Source organism: Schistocerca americana, chromosome 5, assembly GCF_021461395.2.
Source record: "Schistocerca americana isolate TAMUIC-IGC-003095 chromosome 5, iqSchAmer2.1, whole genome shotgun sequence".
Taxonomy (NCBI): domain Eukaryota; kingdom Metazoa; phylum Arthropoda; class Insecta; order Orthoptera; family Acrididae; genus Schistocerca; species Schistocerca americana.
Window position 1 is genome coordinate 629,615,551 of NC_060123.1, and position 16,490 is coordinate 629,632,040.

Below are 16,490 nucleotides of genomic sequence, written 5' to 3' on the forward strand. Positions count from 1 at the left end.
TGCCTTTGCTAACAACAAATCTCCTCGGCTCGTGAGCATATTGGTTGGACGCTAGACGACTGTAAAACCGTGGTCTGGTCACATAAGCCCGAATTTATGTTTGTAACAGGGTTCGAGTGTGGGGCAGACCCCACGAAGTCATGAATCCATGTTACCTACAAGGCACTGTGCTGGTGGTCGCTCCATAACGGTGACGTCTGTGTTTACTTGGAAAGGACTGGGTCTTCTGGTCTATCTGGACCAATTGTTGCCTGAAAATGGTTATGTTCAGCTACTTGATGACCATTTTAGCAACCGTTTAACGATGGAATTTCTATGGATGGCAATGGACCGTTCAATGGGCCACAAATGTTCGCCACTGGTTTGAAGAAAATTCTGGACCGTTCGGGCGAATGATTTGGATACCCAGATCGCCCGATATGAATCCAGTCGAACATTTATGAGACATAATCGAGAGCTCAGTTCGTGCACAAAATCACTTTTGCAATTATGGGCGGCTATAGAGGTAGCTTGGTTCAATATTTCTGTAGGGGAGTTCCAACGACTTGTTGAGTCCACGCCACGTCAAGATGCTGCATTACGCCGGACAAAAGAAGGTCCGACACGATGTTAGGATTTATCCCATAATTTTTGTCACCTCCGTGTAAAGAAATTAGAATTATATTAACACCTTCAGCTGCTGACGGGCGTTAATATATATCAACGGGAACAGGTGAAAATGTGTGCCCTGACCGGGACTCGAACCCGGGAGCTCCTGCTTACATGGCAGACTCTCTATCCATCAGAGCCACCGAGGGCACAGAGGATAGTGGGATTGGAACGACGCACTGTTAGGATGATTGCCCCAACGATCGCGGCGGTTTTGCCTGATTGGCATATCGATTCTGGACTGTACGGACATCGAACGGAAACTTTTGCACCACCCCTTACACAATATTTGATTTAAACTTCATTTACAGTTCCATTAATATCGTCTCCACACTTTCGTGAACTAATTTTACGGTAATTTAAAGACGATGAAGAAGTATCTTTTTTTCCGCGATCACGTACTCTGTCCGCTTCAACGTGCATCGGAGCAAGGTGCCAGTGCCGCTAAAAGGAGACGAGGTGGATTACTTTGCATTCGGCACCAACATTTTATCCCTCTACGCCGTTTTTTATAACGTGACAAGTTCTTATCTCGTCGCGCAATAAATACAGCAGAAAGATTTAACTGATGAATCGGCGTTGGATTCTGCAGTCGGACCCTCGATACATTTAGGCCTCCGTAATCGAGTTCGGTATCCGCGCGGCCGCTAAAATATTCGACTCATCAGTTTCTGCGTCCCCTGCGGGGTTCGGGGGATGGGGAGGAGCAGGACACGGGCCGTTTGATTTCTGCTCTAAACGGTGAAGAACGGCTGGCGGAAGCTGTCGCTACCTGGGCTGGCGCGGCGCTCTTTTTGCGCGCCCCCCTTTCTCCTCTGTTTCGCTGCGGCGCAATAAATCGAGCCATCACGGGCACGACAATAAAGCGAGTCGTCCGCGCCGCGCGGCCACCCAGGGGGAGGAAAAATGTAACGGCGCAGACCGGCCGCTCTGGACCAGCCTACGGGGCGGGCTAATGCAAAATCGATGCCAGAGCCACCGCGGTCTCTCGACAGTCACCGGCCGCCGCCTACTGCGCCGCTCGCTATCAACTGTCGCAGGCCGCTCTCCTTCCGGGGTCGCTCCCAACTGCCACGGGCCCATCCTCGCTCGCTATCAACACACTCCTTGGTCACTATCAATAGTCACATTCCACTGCCTGCACACAATATCAACAGACACATGCCATTGTCCTTTCTCTCTATCAACAACCACATGCCACTGTCCCAGCCCATTAACAGTCACAGGCCATTGTTTTGCCGCAGCTAGCTGCCCTCTGTTGTGCTGTATCAACACACAGCCCACGTACTTGTTCACTATAATCCGTCACAGGATGCTGACGATGCCCACTATTGGCATTATATATCTTCCTTGCTCGTTGTTATCATGGATAGTCCACTGTCCTTCCTCACTATCAATAGTCACATGTTAGCGTCTGTGTTTGATATTGACAGTCATAGGTGTGGTATGACATACAGATCCATCCCACTGGCGTCAAAAAATTGGTGATTGAATTCAGGGGCCGCTCCTGTATAGGTTTGCAGGTTTGCGCTACTCCGAAGGAATAATTTTGTTCAACTGTGTTTACCTTCTGAGCGTTCTATACTAGTGGAGAAGTAGCTGGCCGTTTATCTCTTTTGAAATTCCCGGGCTCCAAATGCAGAACGCAGCGGAGTTGGACGGAATGTGCCGACGGCGACAGGGTGTTGCACTGTGGCTACAAACGCGGAATTGGGTGTCTCAGAGGGGGTGCCGGGTGCGGAGGCAACGCTAGGCAACACTGTACTCGTATGAGGGCCTTATGTGTATAAACACCTCACCCGGGCCACACTGCCGGCCGCAAGAAGAGGGCCTGAACTCTTCCGAAGGGAAACAGAACTATCGGGTCTTCGAACAAAGTGGGATTCTCGCGCCACCTTACCAGTTCAGGTGTAGATGCAAGCGAACTATTTCCTGTGCGCTGTGTTAGTTATTTTAGCGTGTGCTAACACCTGAATTTTGAGACTCAAGCGACAAGTGAATACGTGAAATAATGAATCAGGTAATTTCATAGCTCTCTGAACCCTTCAGTTCACGGAAGTTTGAAGAAAAATTAGAAATTAAGAGGCTGGGTAGGCCGACTCCTGCTTTAACAATTTCACAGACCGTTAAAACGAAAAGTCGCCAATTCAGTAGGAAATTTAACTTTGAATTGTACAACAAGCATGAATGGCTGTGTGGTTATGACATGAAAAATGCCTTATTTTGTTTTCCTTGTTTATTGTTTGGAGGAGATCTTTCATGGTCTAAACACGGAGTCTGTGACATTCAACACATCCATGACAAAATTAGAAAACACGAACTTTCTTCAGACTATGTAAATAACGTTTTGAATACGGCAAGTCCAGGCAATGTAAATATAGCTACCCAATTAGACAGTGGGTACAGAAAGTCCATGGTATTACACAACCATTACCGATAATACAGTAGGTACATATTCAATCTAATTATTAACTGTATTCGTTTCTGTGGTGCGTTGGAACTTGCCCTTAGAGACTGAATCATCTTCCAATCCTGGTGTTTTTCGTTTCTTGATTAATTTTAATGCAGAAAATTCAACAGGTTTACACGAGTAGCATGAAAGAGGGAGAACTGAAGATGGAACAGCGATGTGTAATCTACTGCGGGAGGCAAAAGAAGTATGTGATGTCATAAGTTACGAAGCTAAAGAAAGAGTCAAGTTCACTGGACACCTACTTGCAACCTCTCTCTTTCTACCAGAGAAATTCGCTACTTACTCTTCCAGTTTTCCAGAAACTTCTTTCGGAGCTGCTATGGAATGCTACTCTTTTTTGGAAGCAAAGAACTCTGTTATTTATGGAAGAGAGGAGTTCAAAAGCATGTGTGGAGCTTTGAGCTTTCTGGGTTACATAACAGACAATAATCTTTGTGATACACTGAGCGAATCTGTGAAGCTCCTGAAAGCGATAATTACAATTCCAATGAACACATTAGAAGCAGAACGTTGTTTTTCTACGCTAAAACGCATCAAAACCTTCTTGCGGAATATTATGGACCAAGAAAGACTGTCAGCACTCGCGATGCTCTCTATTGAACGAGACCTCGTTTCAGGAATTGCAGCCTTCAATCAAAGAGTGACTGAAAGATTTGCAAATATGAAGGAAAGAAGAATAGAGTTCCTGAACAAGTGAGCACCACCACATCCACATTCAGAGACAAAATCGAACGGCGTTAACATCAGTCCTGCTGAAAAAGGTTAGTAAGGCATACCTGCCACTTTTTGAGTACATAGAGCTGCAGTTTTTTTTTTTACTTTATTGCTATTTTAAAGCCTGGACAACAGGCAGGCTGTCAGCAGCACATTACGCTGCTCTTCAGCCATAGAATATACAAGCAGAGAAAACAGGAGAAGACACATAAGTTACAGAATGTGGGCAATAAAACAGGAGACACACAGAGACAAACACGGAGCCGTTCACACTCGTCGATAATCCACACTGCTAACTGATGAGACGACGCACAAACTCTGAAGATGACGGTGGCACTGGTGAACAAGGGAGCGTGACGGGGAACACTGAATACTAAACACGACGGCACACACTAGACACTGATGGCGATGATCTCCGGCGCGCGAATGTTCACCATGCGTGTGCGAGTCCGGGGACCTGCCAAGAGAGGAGGAGGAGGAAGGGGAGTGGGAGAGGGAGAGGGGAGAGCAGAGATGCCACGGGCAGGGGAGAGAGGGGGGAGGGAGGAAGGGGGAGGGGAAGCCCGGGGGGAAGAGTGGTGGAGGGAGGGGATGGGGGAAAAGGAAAGAGAAGGGGAGGGAAGGGAAGAGAAGGGAGGGAGGGAGGGTCCCTAAAGGAAAGGACACCGGAAGTGGGTGGTGGGGCAGGGTCAAAGTTGATAGGAGGGGTAGATGGAGGGGAGGAGGACATCATCAGGGAGGGGGAGCTGGGGGAAGCCACCTTGGGAGAGAGTAAGGAGGGTGGAGAGATGGAGACCGGGCGGGACGTGGGAATACAGGCGCGGCAGCGGGCGGGGATGGGAGAGGATTGGGGAGACGAGCGGGTGAGGATGGAGCTGCAGTTGATTTTAATTCCTTTTATTCTGCAAAAGTAATACTTTTTTCTGTGTACATCTTTTGGTTTTATTATGGGTAGATGCAGGAGTGACACGAGCGAGTGGTCTGTTTATATCAGGTATTACAAAAACATGAGCAGTGTACTTATTTTCTCTCTCTTGTTGATGTTTTCCTTCGTGAGCAAAGTGCACCACCATATTATTTGGTCACGAGCCGCCACTGATTGAACTGCAAGTTTTTGTCATATGCCGATAGGGGTCGTGCAGGATCTGGCAGATCCAATGAAGCGTGCCCGCTGAGCCGTTCCTCCAGCGGTTCTGTATCACGAGTGCCCTCTACCGCCGCGATATAGGATGGCCAGTGGCAGCCTGACAGCCCACTCGTGCTTGGAGCCTCTTCGCTATGTGATGCAACGCAAACGCCACCTAGTAGCATCTCCGACGTCATCATTCGCTCTTTACTTCAGCGAGCCTCATCCTTCTTGCTATTTAACAGCTGTTTCTTGCTGCATCATTTGTAATGAGTTTTCGTTCACTTGGAGAAATACACGTAAACCTTCTGGTTACTGAGTTAACCTGTTCGCTAATCATTTCTGCTCCGTTCCAGCTTTACCACGATGACAGTTACGACACTACTCTGTAGTCCACCTCTCCCTACCACTGTGTGTGAAATTGTGCATAACAATAGGTCGTTGTCCTTGCTCGCTATCAGTAGTCACATACCACAGTCGCTGCTCGTTAACTACAGTCATAGGCCACTTTTCTTTCACACTGGCAACCGCCACAGGCCACTGTCCTTTGCCATGCACTAACAGTCGCAGCCTGCAGTCTACGCTCACTATTGCCTCTCTCCTTCCTTGCTTGCTGTCAACATGGACATAGTCCACCGTATCTCTTCGTCGTCGAGAGTCACATGCTGCTACCTGTGCTCACTATCAACAGCAGAAGGGTGGTCTTCTTTCTCCTACCGTCTTGTTTCACTGCCCACTTACGACAGTCATAAGCTGTTGTTGTTTCTAGCAACTGTCACAGACCACTGCCCTATGTTGTGCTCTATCAACATTTACACCCCATGTACTTGCTCATTATCAACAGTCACAGGATTCAGTTTATGTTCACTATTGCATCTGTAGTTCCTTGTTCACTGTCATTGCTGATATAGCCCACCATCTTTGCTCACTGACAACAGTCACACGCCGCTGCCTGTGCTCAACATCAACAGCCATAGGCCGCTGTCAAAAGTTGCATGCCATTGTCACAGCCAATTAACAGTCACAGGCTACTGTTCTTTGTTGGGCAAGGAGGCAAATTATCGTGATGTCTGTGCAAAACTATTAAGCTCAGTCACTACATATTTGTATGCACTCTTCTCGAGGAGTCATACTTTATCGGCGTGAGAACATATGTTCAAGTGTTCTAGCAATTTTGTAAAAAGGGTGTAATTCGCAAAGAGATTTGAAAACTGATGAAATCAGGTGTAAACGAAATGTCTGGATGTTTTGAGACTTTTAGAGAATTTTGTGACTTTTTTCCAACTTGCTAAAAAATTCCACACTACCCGCTATGCTGTCGTAGTTTTAAAGTTGGTGAACTATATAACACCTGAGTGAGCATACAAAACTGATAACTATGCAGAATTTTGTAGTGTTTACTGACTGATAAAGGTTGCTATTTGTCGGACAGAAGGTTGCGGGTTCTATACTTACTACTGGTGAGGGAATGTGTTCTAGGAATTAACAGAACAGAACAAACCATAATCCGGTATTTACTTTTACGTTAGCAATTGTGTATTAAGCCAACCTTCATTGCAGCTTGTGTACCACTGAAAAGATAATACAACACAATTATTTTAGCCAATAACATCTTGTTACAATCCGTAAGTCTTTCTGCATCTTTGAATACTGAAATATTGTGAGCAAATTTAACACGTTTTGGTCATGGAGTTCTGACAGTAGTTTTGCGCCTGGCCTGAATTTCCATCCGTTAAAGTCAGAATTCGTAAATAACATTCCATAGACTATGAAAGTAGAGGTCAAACAAGCCGACGTTTTAATATAACACAGTCTGTCATGTCCTTGATACATTCCTTAAGTCATAATGTGGTGTCACCGCCAGACACCACACTTGCTAGGTGGTAGCTTAAATCGGCCGCGGTCCATTTAGTACATGTCGGACCCGCGTGTCGCCACTGTGTGATCGCAGACCTAGCGCCACCACAAGGCAGGTCTCGATATACGATAGAGCACTCGCCCCAGTTGTACGGACGACATTGCTAGCGACAATACGGACGAAGCCTTCCTCTCATTTGCCGAGAGTCAGTTAGAATAGCCTTCTGCTAAGTCCATGGCTACGACCTAGCAAGGCGCCAGTAGCCTTACCTAGTTTGAGAGTTATCGTATAAAATTGTCTAAGAAGAACGTGTAAACCAAGAAAGATTAAAGTTAAGTATAAAGCAGCTACGTACTTTTCTTGCTACCATTCAATAGTTATCCTGTTCCAGAATTCACGCCCGTCTGCGTTAGATAGCGTGCCTATCGGCCCCCTCAAAATAACACTGTGTCGGCACTTCTGTCGACACATCACATAACTTTCACTTATAATTACTGAAATGAGTTGTGTGAAATTTTATTCATAATACTTCTTCAACACTGAAAAGTTGAATGAAGTTACGTTACAGGTTGTCACGAAACATACACATCTTTAAATGTCAATAGTTCATTCATCAAGTGTGTCCTAACTCACTACAAAGTTAAACCATGTTACGTGCTAATTTATTATCGACTGCTTGTGATGCATAAATGAAAATCGCAATATTGTCACTGTCCTTTAACTTTTAATCAGATAATTGGTATTATTCTGGATATTCGCTGATGCATCCACGGTTATTGATATCAGTACTATATAACATTTTATGCCGAAAGTCAATATTCCTGCAGATCGCTATATCCACACAGACCACTTGACATAGGTCACTGTCCTCATTCGCTGTCAACAGTCACAGGCCTTTGTTCTTTCTTGCTATTCACAAGCATAGGCCACGGTCTTTCCTACTATCAACAATCAAAGGCTGCTGTCCTTTCTTGATATTAACAATCACAGGACACTGTCCTTTCATGCTATCAACAGGTATATGCTGCTGTCTTTTACTGGATGTCAACAGGCATAGGTTGCTGTCCTTTCTCAGTGTTAACAGTCACATGCCGCTCGCCTCACTCTTTGTCAACGTCTATGTCGTCCAGTTCTCACTGTAGATGCTCTGATGCTTAACTGTAGCAAGGTAAGGTGCAGGCTTTAGTCTTGGCTAATCTCGTATTAGCCACAGTTAGGTCAAGTGAGATACATCTCTGATGACAAAGATGTGGAGAGAAATATTCATTTGAGCACCAAAAATAGGCATTGGACCTTCAACAAAATATTTTTGGAAGATGCTATAATTGTCACAAATGCAGAACGATTACAGGATACAGAAAGAATTAGTCTGGTGACCATATTTTTCGCACTGACCGCAATTAGTGCAAATGATGTACACTAGATGACCACAAATAGCAGACAATATAAGCTGATCTAGCACACATATATATAGGTTGTAATTGACATTCTGCACTTATAAAGTACATGATATGTATTAATCCACCAAATTTACTGTGTTGTCTGTGAATGTGTATCGTCACTTAATGTACTGTGCATATTGCAAATGATCTTATCTTACACTACAAATGTAATGATCCTGTAACACCATAACATCTAATAAGTGGAAGAACTTACGAAAAATAAAATTTCCTATCAACGTTCAATGTATGCAAAGTGTTCAGTAAATTGTAGCCTATCACTTAGATGATTTCTTGCCATACTTGAATTAGTTTAGTAATCGGTAAGTTTCATGGACCATATCTACAATATTTCGCAGTTGTGTCGAAGATGTTAATTGGTTTACAAATATAACATGTTTCCTCACTGAAATTATGGCTACCTCCTAACTACATAAATTATTGGCATTTAGTTTTACTTTAATCTACATTTAAAATTAGTAAATGAGTTCATTCAGAATTTCATTCATGGAATAAGAACTGTCAAACCAAAATAATTCAGATTTACTTGATTTGTTTATAAAACTTGTATTGATTGTTTATCAGTCCCTCTAATTCACAACAAATGGGGCCAAAAGTTTTATGACTACTCATTTAACATCCCTGGTCTGGGCTAAGTTTAAGCTATAAATTGTGGAAAGCGTCCTTTGCCACCTGTTATGTTTATTAACATTATCTTTAACTGTGACCGTTATCTCCTTTGGGTTCAAGCACGGACACAAGATATTCTCATTAAAATACGATTAGGGGTCCAGGCTTGGAATTGTTTCAAGGTATTATTCCATGTGCAATTAATAAATGGAATTATGCAAAGTAATCTGCCTTTTTGATGCTCGCAATCAAAAATCAGCAATCACACAGAAAGTGTTTATAAATTAAGTGTTCAAAAAGAAAAATGTCTATAATATTTATGTCCAATTCAATTTCTGATTAATATGCTCACTCTGAAATTTTTCACATTCACTTATTTATATTCTGAAGTTACTTATGGTGTTACATCTTGCCTTTGCATAAATGAAAGAGTGTTTACAGAAAAAGTACTTAACAGTTATTGTGCAAAATTTGTTTCGTCTTACATATACTGAGATCAAGGAAGGAAGTAAATAACTGGCCAACATGGCAAAAGCTATTCAGTTCAACTAAAGACACAAATGAAATTTCGTAAACGGTTCAAAATACTCAAAGACAGTTTGTCGAGAAGAGTTATTATGAAAAGTTACAATGATTTTTAGTCTCACGGACAATCTTTGTATTCGGGCCATCGTCAATAGATATTGGTCTGTTAAACTTCAGTTCACCTTATTTTCAGTCTCTTCTTCTCTAATGAAATAACTGTATATGGATCTCAGTTTATAGTCCCACGGAAATTATAGGCTCGGTGATTCTTCTCCATAGCGAACACCTGTGCACCAACCCTGCAATAAAGCTTAATAAAGCACAGCTGCTCGCTGCAGGGAATAATTACCGCACCCATTCATTTAGTGAAGCAATATAAATGCGGGGGCACAACGCAAGCCTCAACAGGTAGGAAGGAACGTATAAAAAATAAACTTTATTTCGTAGTAACCAGTCAGACAATTTCTCGTAGCTAGGGTAAAATTTTGTAAATGACATTATGGTCTCCTTTGGCTGTCGAATTATTTTTTTATGAAATGCACTAGTCCAGATTCAGCCATGTTATAATGATCAAGCGGAATACTGCAAAATTGAACTTCAGAAGATGACGCAACCTAAAAAAATATCTGATACGTACGCATGTCGTCGTCACATCCGTAAGTTGGGTTTTCAACACTGTTATCACCTTTTACCTGACTCACATTGTCACTGCTTGGGTACCATCTTATGCACTAATGTATACGCTGCATACAGTGTACAGTATACACTGTTTCTCTTTTTATTTTCAATTCTTACGTTACTGCAAATAAATCGAAATATTGCTCAGCGTGTTGTCTTTCTTAATCTTTAATAAAAGACATGGAATGGAAAGTCAAAGCAAAATTTGGGACTGTAAATAAAGTCCTACAATCAGAAGAACAAGTTTTTCTGTTAATTCACACGCGGGGAAACGGATCTACATTTATTCGATGAGATTTTCCAACATGAAGAAGGCTTGCCGTCGTGCAGTATTAAATGATTCTCCTCAAATGCACTCCGCTAGCGGATCCTTGCGATACCTACTTTAACCATCAGGTAAAAACTCTGATCAGCAAGCTTCAAAACTACTTTTTGTCATCGAGACAGGAAAAGAAATGACATCCCCCAGACGACTCAAAATGCATTCCATTGTCCATCACCAGCTATACTTGGCACTGTTTGACGAAATGATGGCCGGTCGCGGTGGTCTAGCGGTTCTGGCGCTGCCGTCCGCAACCGCGGGACTACTACGGTCGCAGGTTCGAATCCTGCCTCGGGCATGGGTGTGTGTGTGATGTCCTTAGGTTAGTTAGGTTTAAGTAGTTCTAAGTTCTAGGGGACTTATGACCTAAGATGTTGAGTCCCATAGTGCTCAGAGCCATTTGAACCATTTTTGACGAAATGATGCGTAACGCATGGTTTACTGCCAGACTGTGCGATGAGAGAGAACCTTTGCCGAAAGTAGAGGAAGTTTGTTTCTCTATAGAAATTTTAAAACTACCATGTAATAGTAAAAATGCCGCGATTCTAACGTGTGCAAAACGACAAGATAATTACTGCTTCCCATGTTTTTACAATAAATATCACCACAGTACATGTAAATAGTCAACTGTAAAGTAATAAAAGTATCTAATTTTATATATAAAACTCTCGCGTACGCCTTACAATTCCTTCCTCGAAAAACAGTTGCAATCCTAAATTTTGCAATGCCCTTCATCCTCATGCATTTTTCCGAAAATATTAGTAAATACAATATATTGAGCGTCATTTCGGTTTATTTGTAGTTTAAATAACACAACAATTGACAATAAAAGATGTTCTGCACAGGGACTCGTCCCCACGACCCTCGGATCACCGCTCAGTACTCTCTCCGCGCGCCATGCGCTGCCTGGATGCTGCGCCGACATCAATGGTTCGAGCCTTGCCTGACCCGCACCAAAAATATTATTCTTTTCTAAACGCTTGGCTATCTGGAGCTCCCACTTCTTTTTCATTTCTGGCCAAGCCCTTCTTACAATGAAGCGCCAAAGAAACTGGTATAGGCATGCGTATTCAGAGATACGTAAACAGGCAGAATATGGCTCTGCGGTCGTGAACACCTATATAAGACAAAAAGTGTCTGGAGCAGTTGTTATATCGCTTACTGCTGCTACAATGGCAGGTTATCGAGATTTAAGTGAGTTTGAACGTGGTGTTATAGTCGTCGCACGAGCGGTGGGGCATAGCATCTACGAGGTAGCGAAGAAGTAGGTTTTTTTCCGTACGACCATTTCACGAGAGTACCGTGAATATCAGAAATCCAGTAAAACATCAAATCTCCGACATCACTGTGGCCGGAGAAAGATCCTGGAACAACGGGACCAACGACGACAGAAGACAGTCGTTCTACGTGACAGAAGTGCAACCTTTCCGCAAATTGCTGGGCCATCAACAATTTTCATTCAACGAAGCATCATCGATATGGGCTTTCAGAGCCGAAGGCTCACTCGTGTATCCTTGATGACTCCACGACACAAAGCCTTACCCCTCGCCTGGACCCGTCAATACCGACATTGGACAGTTGGACGAGTCTCCTTTCAAATTTTATGGGGCGTATGGACGTGTACCGGTTTGGAGACAACCTCATCAATCCATGGACTCTTACATGTCATCAAGTGAGTGTTCAAGCTGTTGGAGGCTCTGCAATGGTGTGGAGCGTCTGCAGTTGTAGTTATATGGGACCCCTGACACGTCTAGATTCGACTCTGACAGGTGATACAGGCGTAAGCATCCTGTCTGATCAGCTGCATCCATTCATGTCCACTGTGCATTTGACGGACATGGCAACTTCCAGCAGGACAATGCGATACCTCACAGCTCCAGAATTGCTTCAGAGTTGCTCAGGAACACTCTTCTAAGTTCAGACACTTCCGCTGCCCACCGAACTCCCCAGACATGAACGCTATTGAGCATATCTTGCAACGTCCTGTTCAGAAGAGATCTCTACTTCCTCGTACTCTTACGGATTTACGGACAACACTGCAGGATTCATGGAGTTAGTTCTCTCGAGCACTGCTTCAGACATTTGTCGCGTCCATGCCAGGTCACGTTGCGTCACTTTTGCGTGCTGGCGGGAGCATTGCATGATATTAGGCACATGTACCAGTTTCTTTGGCTCTCGAGTGTAATTAAGAGGAAGTAAATTACAGTTACAGTAATATATTAAAAGTTTATAGTTCATTAATAGTGTACCATAAATAATGGTTCAAATGGCTCTGAGCATTATGGGACGTAACTTCTGAGGTCATCAGTCCCCTGGAACTTAGAACTACTTAAACCTAACTAACCTAAGGACATCACACACAGCCATGCCCGAGGCAGGATTCCAACCTGTGACCGTAGCGGTCGCGCGGTTCCAGACTGTAACGCCTAGAACCGCTCGGCCAGTCCGGCCGGCTCCATAAATAATCATCTTGTGGTGTTGCAGTTTTTCTTATTTGCGTGCTTGCTAACTAAACTTCAAAGGGGTCTTGCATAAGGCGGAATTCCTCATCCAAGTGTACAATTAAAATAAAAGTAGCTGATATGCTGCCTGTTTCTACATAATACACCTCCGTCTGCTTGTAGCCCTCGAAGACGGGCATATCAACCCGAAAAAGAGAGTTCTTCAATCTCAGTTTTCACCCTTTGGCGTTCACTATTCGTAATACCCAAGTAGTAGTAAGATCCCTGATGACAACATGATTTTTGAGCAGAGTTTCAAAAAATTAGAATCGACAGGAGAATATGGGTGATTTTTCTGTAGTAGTCGACCATTTGTCAGCTTTCGAGAAAAGAAGCGAATAGTGGACGGAGTAAGTTTCTTTGATTACTATGTTTATCACAGGAAGTAATAGGAACGAAAACCAAAAATCGGTTATTCTAGAAACCGCTTATTTTGATCGGTTTTAGCAGTCAGGTCACATTGGCGTGGAGAAAAACCGATATAACTGAAAACCAGTTGTTTCAGCGATAACCGCCATCCCTGCCTCGTACATCGCGATACAGCAGACGGGCGTTGCCGTGCGCTGGCCAGCAGGTAGCGGTGTCCGGGCAGGAGGCTGAGCCGCCGCCGCCGCCGCCGCCGCCCCTTGGTCTGACAAAGGCTGTCGCCGGGCCGCGACTAAATAATGCAGCCCATTACGGGGCCGAGTCTCATCGGCGCTACTTTCAAACGCGCGCCACGCTAAGAGATTGCGGCCTACAGTATTAATGCCCTGGACGGGCGACTCTCCAGATGCCATGCTGTTTGTATCCGCAAGCGCTGTCCCTTCGCCTCCCCCCGGCCCACAACCACTATTGCTGCGCCAGCGAGAGCGGCGTCGGTCTGGGAGGAGGGTGAGGAGGGGGGGGGGGGGAGCTGAGAGTTGATGTCCGCCAAAACCCAACCCCCACCATCGCAGCTTCAGATAGCATCGCCGGATTAATGGAGGCGCCTATCAGCGTGCCGGCGGCGCAGGGACAAATCTGATGCCGGAAAAAAACGCCCGCCCAGGTATCGAGAGTGTTGTTTCGCTTTGCCAGCGAAAACGAAACGATAATTGTGATTGTTACAGGACGGATTTCCAAATGACTGATTCGCAGATATACGGCGTGCACTCTCTCCCGGTGCAGCATTATGAGGGCTGTAGATAAGGCAGCACAGGTAAAATGGTTTCCTTCGGTTTCCGGAAGGTGTTTGGTAGTGTACTCTAGCGCGTCTGGGGATATGTAATGAGAGTCGCATTAGGTCCGCGGTTATAGGACGGGTTCGTTCACGAGCATTTCCCGTTGCAAGCTACTCCACTGTAGCGCCTAACATAACATGTTGTTGTTGCGGGGGTCTTCAGTCCAGAGACTGGTTTGATGCAGCTCTCCATGCTACTCTATCCTATGCGAGCCTCTTCATCTCCCAGGACTTACTGCAACCTACATCCTTCTGAATTTGTTTAGTGTATTCATCTCTTGGTCTCCCTCTACGATTTTTACGCACCACGCTGCCCTCCAATACTAAATTGGCGATCCATTGATGTCTCAGAATATGCCCTAACAACCGATACCTTCTTCTATTTTAAGTTGTGCCACAAATTCCTCTTCTCTCCAATTCTATTCAGTAACTCCTCATTAGTTACGTGATCTACCCATCTAATCCTCAGCACTCTTCTGTAGCACCCCATTTCGAAAACGTCTTTTCTCTCCTTGTCCAAACTATTTATCGTCCACGTTTCACTTCCATACATGGCTACTTCCCATACAAATACACTCCTGGAAATGGAAAAAAGAACACATTGACACCGGTGTGTCAGACCCACCATACTTGCTCCGGACACTGCGAGAGGGCTGTACAAGCAATGATCACACGCACGGCACAGCGGACACACCAGGAACCGCGGTGTTGGCCGTCGAATGGCGCTAGCTGCGCAGCATTTGTGCACCGCCGCCGTCAGTGTCAGCCACTTTGCCGTGGCATACGGAGCTCCATCGCAGTCTTTAACACTGGTAGCATGCCGCGACAGCGTGGACGTGAACCGTATGTGCAGTTGACGGACTTTGAGCGAGGGCGTATAGTGGGCATGCGGGAGGCCGGGTGGACGTACCGCCGAATTGCTCAACACGTGGGGCGTGAGGTCTCCACAGTACATCGATGTTGTCGCCAGTGGTCGGCGGAAGGTGCACGTGCCCGTCGACCTGGGACCGGACCGCAGCGACGCACGGATGCACGCCAACACCGTAGGATCCTACGCAGTGCCGTAGGGGACCACACCGCCACTTCCCAGCAAATTAGGGACACTGTTGCTCCTGGGGTATCGGCGAAGACCATTCGCAACCGTCTCCATGAAGCTGGGCTACGGTCCCACACACCGTTAGGCCGTCTTCCGCTCACGCCCCAACATCGTGCAGCCCGCCTCCAGTGGTGTCGCGACAGGCGTGAATGGAGGGACGAATGGAGACGTGTCGTCTTCAGCGATGAGAGTCGCTTCTGCCTTGGTGCCAATGACGGTCGTATGCGTGTTTGGCGCCGTGCAGGCGAGCGCCACAATCAGGACTGCATACGACCGAGGCACACAGGGCCAACACCCGGCATCATGGTGTGGGGAGCGATCTCCTACACTGGCCGTACACCACTGGTGACCGTCGAGGGGACACTGAATAGTGCACGGTACATCCAAACCGTCATCGAACCCATCGTTCTACCATTCCTAGACCGGCAAGGGAACTTGGTGTTCCAACAGGACAATGCACGTCCGCATGTATCCCGTGCCACCCAACGTGCTCTAGAAGGTGTAAGTCAACTACCCTGGCCAGCAAGATCTCCGGATCTGTCCCCCATTGAGCATGTTTGGGACTGGATGAAGCGTCGTCTCACGCGGTCTGCACGTCCAGCACGAACGCTGGTCCAACTGAGGCGCCAGGTGGAAATGGCATGGCAAGCCGTTCCACAGGACTACATCCAGCATCTCTACGATCGTCTCCATGGGAGAATAGCAGCCTGCATTGCTGCGAAAGGTGGATATACACTGTACTAGTGCCGACATTGTGCATGCTCTGTTGCCTGTGTCTATGTGCCTGTGGTTCTGTCAGTGTGATCATGTGATGTATCTGACCCCAGGAATGTGTCAATAAAGTTTCCCCTTCCTGGGACAATGAATTCACGGTGTTCTTATTTCAATTTCCAGGAGTGTACTTTCAGAAACGACTTCCTGGCACTTAAATCTATACTCGATGTTAACGAACTTCTCTTCTTCAGAAACGTTTTCCTTGCCATTGCCAGTCTACATTTTATATCCTTTCTACTTCGACCATAATCAGTTTTTTTGCTCCCCAAATAGCCAAACTCCTTTACTACTTTAAGTGTCTCATTTCCTAATCTCATTCCCTCAGCATCACCCGACTTAATTCGACTACATTCCATTATCATTGTTTTGTTTTTGTTGATGTTCATCTTATATCCTCCTTTCAAGACACTGTCCATTCCGTTCAACTGCTCTTCCAAGTCCTATGCTGTCTCTGACAGAATTACAATGTCATCGGCGAACCTCAACGTTTTTATTTCCGTGGACT